Source organism: Triturus cristatus, chromosome 4_2 (assembly GCF_964204655.1).
Source record: "Triturus cristatus chromosome 4_2, aTriCri1.1, whole genome shotgun sequence".
NCBI lineage: Eukaryota > Metazoa > Chordata > Amphibia > Caudata > Salamandridae > Triturus > Triturus cristatus.
This window is the reverse complement of record NC_140586.1, coordinates 126,929,325-126,947,102: the sequence shown is the minus strand read 5'-3', so window position 1 is coordinate 126,947,102 and position 17,778 is coordinate 126,929,325.

Below are 17,778 nucleotides of genomic sequence, written 5' to 3'. Positions count from 1 at the left end.
TCACCAGAGCAATACGCAATAAATCTCTGCCTGTAATTCCTATATGCACACAGAGTCATGTTTTCACATTAGTCACAAAACGAAATTTCTTTGCCATTTTGAAAGCACACTTACTACTCTTTTTTTTGGCAAGTGATAAACACTTTTACAGACTGACACATTATGAATCCACTTTTCAGATTCTTAAAAAAGCACATGTCCAAACTGCTTTTTCAGACCAGCACCATGTGTAACCTGGGTGACTGCCTACACTCCAGCAAGGGCAACCAGCCTTAGTGATGCTGAATGTATTTGCATTACTGACTGAAACCTCAAACCCCATTCGCTTGTGAATACTGTGCATGATTCCACAGGGTAAGCAGCTGGGTGTGTGCTAAGAGTCTGCTTCTGCGCCAAATAATGGCTCCCCCTTTCCATCTAATGCAACTGTGAAATCACCAGAGCAATACGCAATAAATCTCTGCCTGTAATTCCTATATGCACACAGAGTCATGTTTTCACATTAGTCACAAAACGAAATTTCTTTGCCAATTTGAAAGCACACTTACTACTCTTTTTTTTGGCAAGTGATAAACACTTTTACAGACTGACACATTATGAATCCACTTTTCAGATTCTTAAAAAAGCACATGTCCAAACTGCTTTTTCAGACCAGCACCATGTGTAACCTGGGTGACTGCCTACACTCAAGCAAGGGCAACCAGCCTTAGTGATGCTGAATGTATTTGCATTACTGACTGAAACCTCAAACCCCACTCGCTTGTGAATACTGTGCATGATTCCACAGGGTAAGCAGCTGGGTGTGTGCTAAGAGTCTGCTTCTGCACCAAAAAATGGCTCCCCCTTTCCATCTAATGCAACTGTGAAATCACCAGAGCAATACGCAATAAATCTCTGCCTGTAATTCCTATTTGCACACAGAGTCATGTTTTCACATTAGTCACAAAACGAAATTTCTTTGCCATTTTGAAAGCACACTTACTACTCTTTTTTTTGGCAAGTGATAAACACTTTTACAGTCTGTCACATTTTGAATCCACTTTTCAGATTCTTAAAAAAGCACATGTCCAAACTGCTTTTTCAGACCAGCACCATGTGTAACCAGGGTGACTGCCTACACTCCAGCAAGGGCAACCAGCCTTAGTGATGCTGAATGTATTTGCATTACTGACTGAAACCTCAAACCCCACTCGCTTGTGAATACTGTGCATGATTCCACAGGGTAAGCAGCTGGGTGTGTGCTAAGAGTCTGCTTCTGCACCAAAAAATGTCTCTCCCTTTCCATCTAATGCAACTGTGAAATCACCAGAGCAATACGCAATAAATCTCTGCCTGTAATTCCTATATGCACACAGAGTCATGTTTTCACATTAGTCACAAAACGAAATTTCTTTGCCATTTTGAAAGCACACTTACTACTCTTTTTTTTGGCAAGTGATAAACACTTTTACAGTCTGTCACATTTTGAATCCACTTTTCAGATTCTTAAAAAAGCACATGTCCAAACTGCTTTTTCAGACCAGCACCATGTGTAACCTGGGTAACTGCCTACACTCCAGCAAGGGCAACCAGCCTTAGTGATGCTGAATGTATTTGCATTACTGACTGAAACCTCAAACCCCACTCGCTTGTGAATACTGTGCATGATTCCACAGGGTAAGCAGCTGGGTGTGTGCTAAGAGTCTGCTTCTGCACCAAAAAATGGCTCCCCCTTTCCATCTAATGCAACTGTGAAATCACCAGAGCAATACGCAATAAATCTCTGCCTGTAATTCCTATTTGCACACAGAGTCATGTTTTCACATTAGTCACAAAACGAAATTTCTTTGCCATTTTGAAAGCACACTTACTACTCTTTTTTTTGGCAAGTGATAAACACTTTTACAGTCTGTCACATTTTGAATCCACTTTTCAGATTCTTAAAAAAGCACATGTCCAAACTGCTTTTTCAGACCAGCACCATGTGTAACCTGGGTGACTGCCTACACTCCAGCAAGGGCAACCAGCCTTAGTGATGCTGAATGTATTTGCATTACTGACTGAAACCTCAAACCCCACTCGCTTGTGAATACTGTGCATGATTCCACAGGGTAAGCAGCTGGGTGTGTGCTAAGAGTCTGCTTCTGCACCAAAAAATGGCTCCCCCTTTCCATCTAATGCAACTGTGAAATCACCAGAGCAATACGCAATAAATCTCTGCCTGTAATTCCTATATGCACACAGAGTCATGTTTTCACATTAGTCACAAAACGAAATTTCTTTGCCATTTTGAAAGCACACTTACTACTCTTTTTTTTGGCAAGTGACAAACACTTTTACAGGCTGTCACATTTTGAATCCACTTTTCAGATTCTTAAAAAAGCACATGTCCAAACTGCTTTTTCAGACCAGCACCATGTGTAACCTGGGTAACTGCCTACACTCAAGCAAGGGCAACCAGCCTTAGTAATGCTGAATGTATTTGCATTACTGACTGAAACCTCAAACCCCACTCGCTTGTGAATACTGTGCATGATTCCACAGGGTAAGCAGCTGGGTGTGTGCTAAGAGTCTGCTTCTGCACCAAAAAATGGCTCCCCCTTTCCATCTAATGCAACTGTGAAATCACCAGAGCAATACGCAATAAATCTCTGCCTGTAATTCCTATATGCACACAGAGTCATGTTTTCACATTAGTCACAAAACGAAATTTCTTTGCCATTTTGAAAGCACACTTACTACTCTTTTTTTTGGCAAGTGATAAACACTTTTACAGTCTGTCACATTTTGAATCCACTTTTCAGATTCTTAAAAAAGCACATGTCCAAACTGCTTTTTCAGACAAGCACCATGTGTAACCTGGGTAACTGCCTACACTCAAGCAAGGGCAATCAGCCTTAGTGATGCTGAATGTATTTGCATTACTGACTGAAACCTCAAACCCCACTCGCTTGTGAATACTGTGCATGATTCCACAGGGTAAGCAGCTGGGTGTGTGCTAAGAGTCTGCTTCTGCACCAAAAAATGGCTCCCCCTTTCCATCTAATGCAACTGTGAAATCACCAGAACAATACGTAATAAATCTCTGCCTGTAATTCCTATATGCACACAGAGTCATGTTTTCACATTAGTCACAAAACGAAATTTCTTTGCCATTTTGAAAGCACACTTACTACTCTTTTTTTTGGCAAGTGATAAACACTTTTACAGTCTGTCACATTTTGAATCCACTTTTCAGATTCTTAAAAAAGCACATGTCCAAACTGCTTTTTCAGACCAGCACCATGTGTAACCTGGGTAACTGCCTACACTCCAGCAAGGGCAACCAGCCTTAGTGATGCTGAATGTATTTGCATTACTGACTGAAACCTCAAACCCCACTCGCTTGTGAATACTGTGCATGATTCCACAGGGTAAGCAGCTGGGTGTGTGCTAAGAGTCTGCTTCTGCACCAAAAAATGGCTCCCCCTTTCCATCTAATGCAACTGTGAAATCACCAGAGCAATACGCAATAAATCTCTGCCTGTAATTCCTATATGCACACAGAGTCATGTTTTCACATTAGTCACAAAACGAAATTTCTTTGCCATTTTGAAAGCACACTTACTACTCTTTTTTTTGGCAAGTGATAAACACTTTTACAGGCTGTCACATTTTGAATCCACTTTTCAGATTCTTAAAAAAGCACATGTCCAAACTGCTTTTTCAGACCAGCACCATGTGTAACCTGGGTAACTGCCCACACTCAAGCAAGGGCAACCAGCCTTAGTAATGCTGAATGTATTTGCATTACTGACTGAAACCTCAAACCCCACTCGCTTGTGAATACTGTGCATGATTCCACAGGGTAAGCAGCTGGGTGTGTGCTAAGAGTCTGCTTCTGCACCAAAAAATGGCTCCCCCTTTCCATCTAATGCAACTGTGAAATCACCAGAGCAATACGCAATAAATCTCTGCCTGTAATTCCTATATGCACACAGAGTCATGTTTTCACATTAGTCACAAAACGAAATTTCTTTGCCATTTTGAAAGCACACTTACTACTCTTTTTTTTGGCAAGTGATAAACACTTTTACAGTCTGTCACATTTTGAATCCACTTTTCAGATTCTTAAAAAAGCACATGTCCAAACTGCTTTTTCAGACAAGCACCATGTGTAACCTGGGTAACTGCCTACACTCAAGCAAGGGCAACCAGCCTTAGTGATGCTGAATGTATTTGCATTACTGACTGAAACCTCAAACCCCACTCGCTTGTGAATACTGTGCATGATTCCACAGGGTAAGCAGCTGGGTGTGTGCTAAGAGTCTGCTTCTGCACCAAAAAATGGCTCCCCCTTTCCATCTAATGCAACTGTGAAATCACCAGAGCAATACGCAATAAATCTCTGCCTGTAATTCCTATATGCACACAGAGTCATGTTTTCACATTAGTCACAAAACGAAATTTCTTTGCCATTTTGAAAGCACACTTACTACTCTTTTTTTTGGCAAGTGATAAACACTTTTACAGTCTGTCACATTTTGAATCCACTTTTCAGATTCTTAAAAAAGCACATGTCCAAACTGCTTTTTCAGACCAGCACCATGTGTAACCTGGGTGACTGCCTACACTCCAGCAAGGGCAACCAGCCTTACTGATGCTGTATGTATTTGCATTACTGAGTCCAACCTCAAACCCTTAAAGTATTCTTTATTTTTACCAGTACACCTTAATTTATGGTGAAAACATAGTCCATATTATTTTACATGTTCCTCACATTTAAATTTCTCCCAAAACAGAAAATAATAAACACAACTTCAACAAAAGGAATTCCATTTCTATTATTCATTTCTTAATTTACCATATACATCCCCTCTCAAACTCTAAACTCACCTTTAAAATTAGTTAGCTGTGAAAGAAATGTGGCACTCAAACAGCAGATTATCAGAGCCAGGATCTCTGTTCTTTACACCTCTCTCCTCTCAGCAGAACCAGATAATGGCAAAGTTTCCCTCTCTTTTTCCACACATATACATGTAAGTTTAAAATCTCAGTGCTTCCCCCTTTTTTTCAAATGTAATCACACATTTCTATTGGTTGAAAACCAACCCTTTTCCAAAAGTACCCTTCCCCCAACTTGGCTTCTGCCTAGTACCCTTCCCCCAACTTGACTTCTGCCTGCTACCATAGCAACAGCTCATGGAACACTGCTGTGTGGAGTTAGGTCAGAAGTTCACCAAACAATGTTTCAATTCCACAGAGCAAGAGTGCTTGACTTTTCAAACCTAACAGCAAATCCATAGTACTGTTCTTTGGTAACACATTTTTCTGTACCAATACAAAACATGCTTCTATTAATTTACACATACAGCCTAGTTTTTATTCTAGAATGGTATGAAACAGCCAATCAGTTCTTTTTTTTATGAAAAAAATATGTATGCCTCCATTTCCAAACTGTCTTTCATTTCTTTTTACCATTCTACTGAATTACACCTCCTGAGTGCATCCAGTTCTCCTTTGAAGATGTTCACAGTGTGGATTGTAGGGCACAGCTATGTCTTCTGGAGTGAAAAGTATGCAGAGAAAACAGGTATGGTGAGAGACCTTGCTTTACCAAATGTAGACATTAAATGGATTGGTCAGAGAGGGTTAAAGTGGCACCAATTGATGCCATTGGTGAAATCCTTCATGCAAATCCAACACCCTGACCTCATAATAGTGCACTGTGGTGGCAATGACCTAGGCACTTTGACTGGGGTAGGTCTGGAAATGCTTATGAAGGAGACCTTTGCACAACTGTTTTCACTTTTCCCAAAAACTGCCTTTGTGTTTTCTAACATATGCCAAAGGCAAAAATGGAACTGGTTCAATCATTTCTGTCCGCAGATTGACAAAGCAAGAAAGCACGTCAACAAATCTGTTTCTGCTTTCCTCCGTGACTATGGTATGGGTTCCATTTACCACAACAACTTGCGTTACGACATGCAAGACATTTATAGAGGAGATGGTGTGCGCTTCAATGATGAAGGGAACAGAGTCTTCCTCTTGAACCTTAGACTCTGCATCGGTACTTACTTGTAGGTACCACTAAAAAATCACTTCATAAACACAACGGCTCTTTTTAGAGCCCCCTAATATCTAAACACTTAAATCTGCATTTAATTTCATTTTAAATTTTTTTTTTTACCGTACGCGTACGGTAAGCTTACCGTACGCGTACCCCGCGATTTTTTTAAAAATCAATAAATGTTTTCTTTGTACTTTTCTGTCCTTCTTTGACCCCCTTACAAATGTTAGGGGGTCTGTAACTCTCCTCCTTGCCCCCTTTTCAAGATATCACTCTTTTTTTTCTGAGTGAAACACACGAAATGGCGGCCGCCGCTTCCTGGTTTCGACCGATTCGAATGTTTACTAAGATCTAAGAGCCAATCAGAATCGCGCTCGCGCACGCCACCGTACGCGTACGGTAAGCGCACAGTAAGCGCACCGTAAGCTGGCTCAGATATATATATTGATTTAAAGGCTATTTTCTCAGAATCTACTGAACAGATTTACACCAAACCTACAAAAGGCACTTCCTTGACCTGAGGACTACCTCTCTGCCAAATTTCTAGTAATTCTGTTCAGCCGTTCGGGCTGTAGCTGTGTCTAAAGGTCCTATGGAAAAATGCATGGGAAAAACGCGTTTTGGGACCCCCCTTTTATCTCAGCCCCCGCTTGACGAATCCCCTCGAGACTTTCAGGGTAGGAGCGGAGCGTAGCGCCCCACCTATTTTGAAAAATTCGCGAGGATTCGTCAACCGGCGCCAAAGTTATTCCAAATAGAATGTTGCGGATTTCCTATGGAAACAGGGTCCTAACTATAACTACCTACTGGCGACCGCCAGTAGGTAATATATATATATATATATATATATATATATATATATATATATATATATATATATATATATATATATATATATATATATATATATATATATATATATATATATGCGCAAACAGAAGTCTTTCACCACAGAACCACCAGGCAGGCAGCAACGAGGAAAAACCACGCAAGTCCCAGTCTTCTTTCGGCAAGTTTATTTAAAACGGCAAGTTCACCAAATCTGACGCATTTCGGGCGTCCGCCCTTGGTCACAGATCGTCAGGCAAATGAAAGAACATCCCTTTTAAAGGGTACATTGCACGAATTTAATTAGTGATTTTTTTCTTTTTGCAACACCATGTGATTAGAAACTGAAAACTGAGGACACACTACATATAGCTAACATAGATAGTCTGTTTTCTAAATCACAATTTGATATATATAAATCGAATAACGGGAGGTATAATTACAATATTTACATTTTGTTGCCCAAATTTGTGTTAACATTCCATTGTGAGTTTCCATGCTATATATTTTGTAAATTTTATATCAGACAATTATTGTCAGTGTGCATTGAAAATGGCACATGATATCCGCATAAATGCGCTTATATAGTAGATTGCAAAAAAAAGACACAGTGTTACTGGTGGTCATTTGTCATGAAAAAGTGCAATGCGCGTAGATAAAGTGCAAATGCAATTGTGCAAATAATGCAAAATATTCTGTGCAAGCATAGCATATAAATAAATATAAATATTTATAAATAATTTCATATTAAAATCATCTAAGCTTCTCAATTCATGAAACCTGATGCTAGGCATATGACCATATAAAAATATCATCTATGTTTTACTCTTTTGCAATCTCTCAATTAACTGCATGAATGCAATAGACATGTAACGACAATATGGATCGTGATGATTTACAATCAATTCCTTTATATATATTTAGATAAAGCAACAAATATCGACCACCTTCCAAAGAAATTTTTTTACTCTATACGTGATTCAAAAGGAGGAAACAAACTAAATCTATCTTGATGTCTGTGTCCCAAAACTTAAATGGGAAAAGTAATGTGAATCCATTGAACCAGTGAAAAAAATCAATTGTGCATGTGATACTAAAAAAAGGGATGATATACAGTATGTGTAATAAAATTCATAATGAAATTAATAGGGTAAAGGCGGAGAAAGCAGATAATGGCCCAAAACAAATCATTAAACAGGGATTGGTTATAAAAAAACATGTAAGTCTTCCGTTGTGTTCAATCCATTGGGGAATCTGCTGTCTAACTCAATAATAAATTGTGACTCAAGTCTTCTGAGCATTTTTTCCCTATCGCCACCCCGTCTAGATTTAGGGACTGAGGCAATGACATAATATTCCAAGCATTGTAAGTTGTTGTTATGTCTTGCCTTGAAATGTCTGGCAACAGGATAAGTGCCATCGTTGTTAACGATGGCACGTAAATGCTGGAGTATTCTGGCATGCACCTGTAGCTTAGTGCTGCCCACATATCTGAGGCCACAGGTGCATGTCAGAATGTAGACAGCAAAATCAGTTTTGCAATTAAATGTGCCCTTGATGTTTTTGGCAATAGGACTGAACGGTGTCAAGTATTGGGAAGTGTTTTTTCCAAATTTACAAGCTCTGCAAGTTGAGCAACGCTTGAATCCCGGCCGGGATTTCAACCAATCCTCTTGTTTTGCTAGCTCAGGGAATTCGTGACTGATCTGGGTTTTAAAGGAGGGTCCCCTCCGATAAGTAACCACAGGGTTGTCTGGAAGCCTGGGGGCCAGAACCAAATCTGTTTTTAAAACAGGCCAGCGCTGTTTTATGATGGATTTAATTTGTCTGGCCTGTTTGCTATACCCGGTGATAAGCCTGGGAGTTTGTTCCTCCCTTGAATCAGTTGATGCAATTGATTCACTGTTAGTAAACAGAGACTCACGGGTTCTAGCATTGGTTTTCTGGATGGCAGTTTTTAAGACTGATTCTTTGTATCCCCTACATCTGAATCTGTCTAGGGCTTCATTTGTGCAGGCCTGTAAATCAAGATCAGTGCTACAAATTCGTTTCAACCTGAGCAACTCCCCAAATGGAATGTTGTCAATCGTGTGTTGAGGATGTGAACTACTGGCATGCAAGATGTTATTGCCAGCAGTTTTCTTTCTATGTAGTTTAGTGACAAGACGGCCATCTTTAACGTATAGTTTAACATCCAAGAATTCAGCTTCATTTACGCTTACATTAGAAGTGAATCTTAAATTTTCTTGGTTGTTATTAATACAAGCCAGGAAATTGTTGACACTTTCCAAATTGCCTCTCCACATAATAAAAACATCGTCTATAAAGCGTATCCACTGTATGACATGTTTTCTGTACATTACACCATGGGTGTGCATGAGGACCTGTTCCTCCCACCAGCCTACGTGCAAGCACGCATAGCTGGGGGAGAAACAGGCCCCCATCGCCACACCTCGCTTTTGTATGTAGATGTTGTCACCAAATAGAAAGAAATTGTTGTTTAGACACCAACCAGTAAGTTCTAAAATCATCTTATTGTGCATATAGCATTCAACAGGTCTCTTACCAAGGAAATGTTCTAATGCACTCAAACCAGTTGTATGTACAATACTGGTGTAGAGCGACTCAATGTCTAGGGTGATCAATAAAAGATCGTCGCTCCACGGAATATCCTTAATCTTGGCAATGAAGTCTGCCGTGTCCCTTACATATGTTGGTAATTCCTTCACTAAGTCCTGTAGGAAGTAATCTATATATTCGGTAACATGTTCTACCATTCCCCCGATGGCCGAGATAATCGGTCGGCCAGGTACTGGTGTGACTAGTTTGTGCACTTTTGGGAGGAGATAAAGTCTTGGTATTATAGGAAATTCCACATATAGGAAATCAAATTCTTGCTTTGAGATCATATTTTCCCTCTTCCATTTGTGGAGCAATTTCAAAAGTGATTCTTTGGCCAGATTGTAGTCCTTGCCTGAAGATTTAACATAACACGAGGAGTCATTTAGTTGTTTCATGGCCTCCTCAATGTAGGCATCTTGAGGCCAAATAACCACATTGCCTCCCTTGTCAGCAGTGGTAACAATATTTTTGTAGTCTTTACTCAGTTTCGAGACCAAGGATAGATATTGTTCCTCTTGTTGACTTTTATAACGCTTCTTGTGCTTGATCTTATATTGCAGTTGTTTAAGATCTTCCACAACAACGTCATGAAAAACATCTATCGAGTCTTTTGGCATTACAGGCATGAACTTTGATTTAGCTTTAAATGGACTGCTGTTTGCGCCCATCTGAGCCACAGAGGCCTCTCTTAGTTCTTCCTGGGTAGAGATTGGAACAGAATTGGATGTGTCATTGTTGGCCAGTTGATGCAAAGTGAGAAATGCTTTGGCGTCCCGAGCAGGCACATTTAAATTTGCGGTGACTCCACTGGTATTGCTATTCGCGGTGTTGTCTGAAGGACCATCTTTGATATTAAAAAACTTTTGCAACTTAAGTTTTCTAATAAAACAGTAAACATCAACCCGGGTTTTGGCATAGTTAAAGTCTGATGGCGGGCAGTAAGTGAGACCAAGGCTGAGTAGTTGTTTCTCAGCCATAGTGAGGGACAGGCTGGAGAGATTGATTATAGCATTATTCTCTACCGCTTTTTGCGCCAATATTGCTTTTTTGTTTTTTTCGGCGACTTTGTGCTTTTTTCTGCGTTCCCTCCTTCTTTTGTTACGTCTTGACTTTTTTTCTGCTGCCTCGTTAGGGGCCTGAGTGTTTGCAGGCGGTCCGAGACTAAAAAATCAACTTCTTCTCCCAAGTCCAGAATCATTGCATTTGGATTTCTTGCACTATAATCACCATCTTCAGATGATGGACCACTGGTAAGTATTTCTTCTTCACTGACAATGTTGATGGAGTCAGTGGTCATTGATGTTGTAGCTACTGCTTGGCTGGTTTGTTGGGCAGCTTTAGTTTGTAACTGTGCAAGTTTATTACTCTTGGCTTTTTCATATTTGCGCGCAAAAGTGTAGATGCTGCCCTGCGCATAATCTTCCTTGTCTCGGGCGAATTTATATATTTTGCGCGCTTTTATCTTCTCCTCCTGTTTTGAAAGCCTTTCATCAATTTCTTTGCGTGTTTTGGTAATAATGTCTCTTGGTTCAAACTTTGCCAGCAGTTCATTGATTTCACTAATTTCCTTCATTAAATTCTCTCTATCAATGGAGGCATACTTAATGAGGATTTGAACCAGTTTAGCTGATGATTCTAGATTAGTTTTACCCCATTCTCGTAGCATTTCAGGGTTGGGGTTTTCATAGCTTGGAGCCAGAAGAATGCGCAAACCGCGTGGAACACGTCCTTCCTCCAAGTATTTGGTGAGAGATTTATGCTCCCACCACTTTGTCATTTCTTGACGCATGCATTTCTCTAAGCGTTTCAAGGCCAGTTTAATTTGATTTTCCTCGCTACCATCTTGCTCATTAGACACATGTTTGCTGCTTGTTGCAGAATTCAAAGTCACATTGGGGAGATTAGAATATAGGGCGTCTGCTGCTGCCTCTCTTCCCCTTAAAATTTCATCTGACATGGCCGTGAACTTGTATTTGCCTTTGAGATATTTTTTGAACAAAGCGTAGGACCCAAAAAACGATCTTTAACAGAGTCCAAAAACGCTTTTTGCCGCTTTTGATTCCCACCCCACCGCACGTATACGAAGGAGCACTCACCACTGCTTTTACTGAGAAGTATTCAGCATTTTTCACCGTCTCTTTGTTCAGACGTGCCGCCGTCGTTGGCTTCTTTCAGTAATTCACGAACAGCCGCCTTGCATTTGGATAGAAATATTATTGCCGTGGATGGAGAAAGATTAATTGCTGCTTTCCGCAGAACACACCATCAGCGTTATCTCCAGACGTCAGTGCTGTTCAGATCAAAATCAGGTGCAGTGAAGGCTCCCTTATATATATATATCGTCCAGTGTAGCTTATCAAAGATCAGTTATTGCTTGTTTATTAATCAGTATTATAGTTTTCTCAGTTATTTATTCATACCTTTAGATTATAAGTATGCTAAATATATTTGAATCTTATGCATTTGGTATCTGAGATAGCCTTTGTTTAGAGAGTATTATGTAATAAACCCCAAGCTTTATTCTAAAAGTGATAGTCTTTGCATTTTGTTAAATAAAACCCCGTTTCAAAAAGTGCTGTTTGGTTTGTGTTGAAGTTTTGCTGTGCCGGGGTGGTAAAACATGCTCAAAAGTGTATATTATTCAAAGGTGCAGTGGTATATTTACCTCCCAGGTGGGAATGCAGGGATTGGGTGTGGCTTATTGGTAAGAAGCCACATTCAAAACAGAGGTACTAAAAATTGGTTATTCAACATGAGGCACAATTGAATTGACATTTTTAATCATTTTTTGTACAGTCCGAAAAATACATTTTTCTTATCCCCGGACCTGTCGAACTTACTCCAGATGGTCAGGAATTCAGTTTTTTGACTGTTTAGTTCTTTTTACTGTAAATAACTATTGCATGTGAATTATCTATTTTGGAAATAAAATAAGTGTCTTTAGAGTCATTTTCCTACCTGAAATCAGTCAAAATTTGAGCTTCTGAGCAGGAGGAAAAGTCTGTAAAAATGGCAGTTTTGGTCACGGTGAGGCCTTAAGAATTGGTTATTCAACATGAGGCACAATCTAATTGTAATTTTGAATCATTTTTGTACAGTCCAAAAAATCAATTTTCGGATGAAAAACGATGACACCGAACCTGTCGTACTTTTTCCAGATGGTCTTTAATGGTGATTTTTTTAATGTTTAGTTTTTTACTGTAAATAACTATTGCATGTGAATTATCTCTTTTGGAGATAAAATAAGTGTCTTTAGAGTAATTTTTCTGCCCAAAATCACTCAAAATGGGACCTTCTGAGTAGGAAGAAAAGTGTGTAAAAATGGCAGTTTTGGTCAGTGCGAGGCCTTAAAAATTGGTTACTCAACATGAGGCGCAATCCAATTACCATTTTGAATCATTTTTTGTACAGTCCAAAAAATCAATTTTCTGATGAAAAACGATCACCTGTCTTACTTTCTCCAGATGGCCAGGAATGGTGATTTTTTAATGTTTAGTTTTTTTTACTATAAATAACTATTGCAAGTGAATTATCTCCTTTGGAAATAAAATAAGTGTCTAGGAGTCATCATCCTGCCCAAAATCAGTCATAATAGGAGCTTCTGACTACAAGGAAAAGTCTATAAAAATGGCAGTTTTGGTCACTGTGAGGCCTTAAAAATTGGTTATTCAACATGAGGCGCAATCCAATTCCCATTTTGAATCATTTTTTGTACAGTCCAAAAAAGCAATTTTCTGATTAAAAACAATGACCCCGGACATGTCCCTCTTTCTCCATATGGTCAGTAATGGTGATTTTTTAATTTTTAATCTTTTGACCGTAAACAACTATTGCATGTGAAATATCACATTTGGAACTAAAATAAGTGTCTTTAGAGTCATTTTCCTGCCTGAAATCAGTCAAAATAGGAGCTTCTGAGTACGAGGAAAAGCCTGTAAAAATGGCTATTTTGGTCACAATGAGGCCTTAAAAATTGGTTATTCAACATGAGGCACAATCCAATTGACATTTTGATTCATTTTTTGTACAGTCCCCCCAAAAATTTCTGATTAAAAATAATGACCCCGGACATGTCCCTCTTTCTCCATATGGTCAGGAATAGTGATTTTTGAATGTTTTTTTTTTACTGTAAATAACTATTGCATATGAATTATCAATTTTGGAACTAAAATAAGTGTGTTTAGAGCCATTCTCCTGCCCGAAATCAGTCAAAATAGGAGCTTCTGAGTACGAGGAAAAGCCTGTAAAAAAGTCTGTTTTGGTCACAATGAAGCCTTAAAAATTGGTTATTCAACATGAGGCACAATCCAATTGACATTTTGATTCATTTTTTTACAGTCCAAAAAATGAATTTTCTGATGAAAAGCGATGTCTCTGGACCTGTCAAACTTTCTCCAGATGGTCAGGAATAGCCCGAAATCAGTCTAAATAGGAGATTCTCAGTACTAGGAAAAGTCTGAATAAATGGCAGTTTTGGTCACAGTGAGGCCTTAAAAATTAGATATTCAACATGAGGCACAATCCAATTGACATTTTTAATCATTTTTTGCACAGTCCAAAAAATTTATTTTCTGGTGAAAAACGATGACCCCTGAGCTGTCGTACTTTCTCCAGATGGTCAGAAATGGTGATTTTTGAATGTTTAGTTTTTTACTGTAAATAACTATTGTATGTGAATTATCACTTTTACAAATAAAATAAGTTTCTTTAGAGTCATTTTCCTTCCCTAAATCAGTTAAAATGGCAGTTTTGGTCACTGTGAGGCCTGTAGTGAAAGAGTCACTTTTGTAGTCTGGCACCCTATGATGACCTCCAACTACCACCATATTAATTGAGTTTAGTGTGTTACTTTACCCTAGCCTTAATTTAGGATGGTCCTGCATATGCCTGCTTCTCTTCTGTCCTGTAATCTTGCTGTCTTTCAGTGGGAGCTGTTACGGAGTGGAACAGTCATGCCAAGAGCAGAGCGTGTGGGATGTGCATTTGAAGGCGTGCAGTTGTGCAGGAATGTGTATTGTATTGTGCATTGGTGAGAATTATGAGTTCTTACTATTGGCTTTGACATGGTTTAATGTCATTCTGTTTTCTAACTTTACCTTGCTTTATGGCAGTGCTTACTATTGATTAGCTTTGACATGCTTTCATGTCATATTGCTTTTCAATTCCATCTTGCTTTGGGCCTTTCTGTGTGCATAGCCTAACTAACTCCATTTTCATGACTGAAGCTATTTTCTGTGCTTGCACGTAGCTGCAAAGTGGGGAGGGCATGTTCTGCTCTTCCTCCTGTTTTTCACACTTTACTGACTAGAGAAAACCGGTTCTTATCAGAGGAATGTACATGGTCCATCTCAAAGCCATAGCAAAGGCCTGATCAACCGCTGCCGTGGCCTTGGAGCAGACTGATCCGGGCTCTCATGAGAACGAGGGGGCGAGGCTTGCTAGAAGCTTCGTTATGTTTGGATTTGAATTAAAAAGGGGATTCTCAACTGGTCTGGCGGGAGTTTGGGAGTTTGGATTCAGAGCTAGGACAGACGTGTCTATCTTGGATTGAACCCTGATTGCTGAGCTCTGATCCCCGGCTGTGTGAAGACTTCCCCAGCCAGAAGTGGGCAGTGTATGCATCAGGTGATGTATTTAGTTGTGTGGTTCTTTGATCATTTGAGGTGTTTTCTTTATGGTGTAGGATGTGCACATCCAGAGTGATCCTCTACTGTGTGTATATATATATATATATATATCGTCCAGTGTATCTTATCAAAGATCAGTTATTGCTTGTTTATTAATCAGTATTATAGTTTGCTCAGTTATTGATTCATACCTTTAGATTATAAATTTGCTAAATATATTTGAATCTTATGCATTTGGTATCTGAGATAGCCTTTGTTTAGAGAGTATTATGTAATAAACCCCAAGCCTTATTCTAAAAGTGATAAAGTCTTTGCATTTTGTTGAATAAAACCCCATTTCAAAAAGTGCTGTTTGTTTTGTGTTGAAGTTTTGCTGTGCCGGGGTGGTAAAACATTCTCAAAAGTGTATATTATTCAAAGGTGCAGTGGTATATTTGCCTCCCAGGTGGGAGTGCAGGGATTGGGTGTGGCTTATTGGTAAGAAGCCACATTCAAAACAGAGGCCTTAAAAATTGGTTATTCAACATGAGGTACAATTGAATTGACATTTTTAATCATTTTCTGTACAGTCCAAAAAATACATTTTCTGATAAAAAACGATGACTCCGGACCTGTCATACTTTCTCCAGATGGTCAGGAATGGTGATTTTTGAACGTTTAGTTTTTATACTGTAAATAACCATTGCATGTGAATTATCACTTTTGGAAATAAAATAAGTGTCTTTAGAGTCATTTTCCTGCCCGAAATCAGTCAAAATAGGAGCTTCTGATTACGAGGAAAAGTCTAAAAAAATGGCAGTTTTGGTCACTGTAAGGCCTTAAAAATTGGTTATTGAACCTGAGGCACAATCCAATTGACATTTTTAATCATTTTTTGTACAGTCCAAAAAATCAATTTTCAGATGAAAAACGAAGACCCCGGACCTGTCGAACTATCTCCAGATGGTCAGGAATAGTTATTTTTGACTGTTTAGTTTTTTTTTACTGTAAATAGCTATTGCATGTGAATTATCTCTTTTGGAACTAAAATAAGTGCCTTTAGAGTCATTTTCCTGCCCAAAATCAGTCAAAATAGTAGCTTCTGAGTACGAGGAAAAGCCTGTAAAAATGGCAGGTTTGGTCACTGTGAGGCCTTAAACATTGACTTTTTAAATTATTTTTTGAACAGTGCAAAAAAAAAATTTCTGATGCAAAACGAGGACCCCAAAACTGTCAAACTTTCTCCAGATGGTCAGGAATGGCGATTGTTTAATGTTTAATCTTTTGAGTGTAAATAACTATTGCATGTGAATTATTGGTAATAAAATAAGTGTCTTTAGAGTAATTTTCCTGCCCAAAATCAGTCAAAATTGGAGCTTCTGAGTATGAGGAAAAGTTTAATAAAAATGGCTGTGTTGGTCACAAATATGCCTTAAAAATTGGTTATTCAACATGAGGCACAATCCAATTGACATTTTGAATCATATATTGTAGAGTCCAAAAAATGAATTTTCTGATGAAAAACAATGACCCCAGACCTGTCAAACTTTCTCCAGCTGGTCAGGAATGGTGATTTTTGAATGTTTAATCTTTTGACTCTAAATGACTATTGCATGTGTATTATCACTTTTGGAACTAAAATAAGTGTGTTTAGAGATATTTTTCCATCTTCAATTGGTTTAAAATAGAAGCTTCTGAGTAGGGGAAAAAGTCTGAAAAAATGGCAATTCTGGTCACTATGAGGCTTTAAAAAGTGACTATTCATCAAGAAGCGTGAACCAATTGACATTTTTAATCATTTTTTTTACTGTCCAACAAATCAACTTTCTGATGAAAAACGATGACCCCGGACCTGTCGTACTTTCTCCAGATGGTCAGTAATGGTGATTTTTTAATGTTTACTCTTTTTACTGTAAAAACTGACTGTTGGATGTGAATTATCACTTTTTGAACTAAAATAAGTGTGTTTAGATTCATTTTCATGCCGAAATCGGTCAAAATAGAAGCTTCTGAGTAGTAGGAAACACCTGTCAAAATGGGAATTTTGGTCACTGTGAGGCTTTAAAAAGTGGTTATCCAACACGAGGCATGATCCAATTGACATTTTGAATAATTTTTTTAACAGTCCCAAAAATCAATTTTCTGATGAAAAACGATGACCCCGGACCTGTCAAACTTTCTCCAGATGGTCAGTAATGGTGATTTCAATTTTTTAAATCTTTTGACTGTAAATGGCTATTGTATGTGAATTATCACTTTTGGAACGAAAATAAGTGTGTTTAGAGACTTTTTCCTGCCCGAAATTGGTCAAAATAGAAGCTTCTGAGTAGGAGAAAAACTCTGTAAAAATGGCAATTTTGGTCACTGTGAGGCTTTAAAAAGTGGTTATTCAACATGTGGCATGATGTATCAATTATATTTTTGAAGCAGATAATATTGGACCGGGTCATCCTTCATATAAGCCAAATGAGCCATTTAGAGACATGCTTTTATTGACTCCCTGTGTCTGCATTTACTTTTACAGACTTATCTGTTGGAGGCATCTGTCGAATTAACTTTCCATCCTCCATTGCAAAAAATTTGCAAGACACTCATTTTCTTATTGACTCTGATAATAGTGATCTAAGATCTTTGTCTTTTGTGTGTGAGCGGTTTGACCCCAACTCAGCACGTTTATTCAACTGAGAAACATCA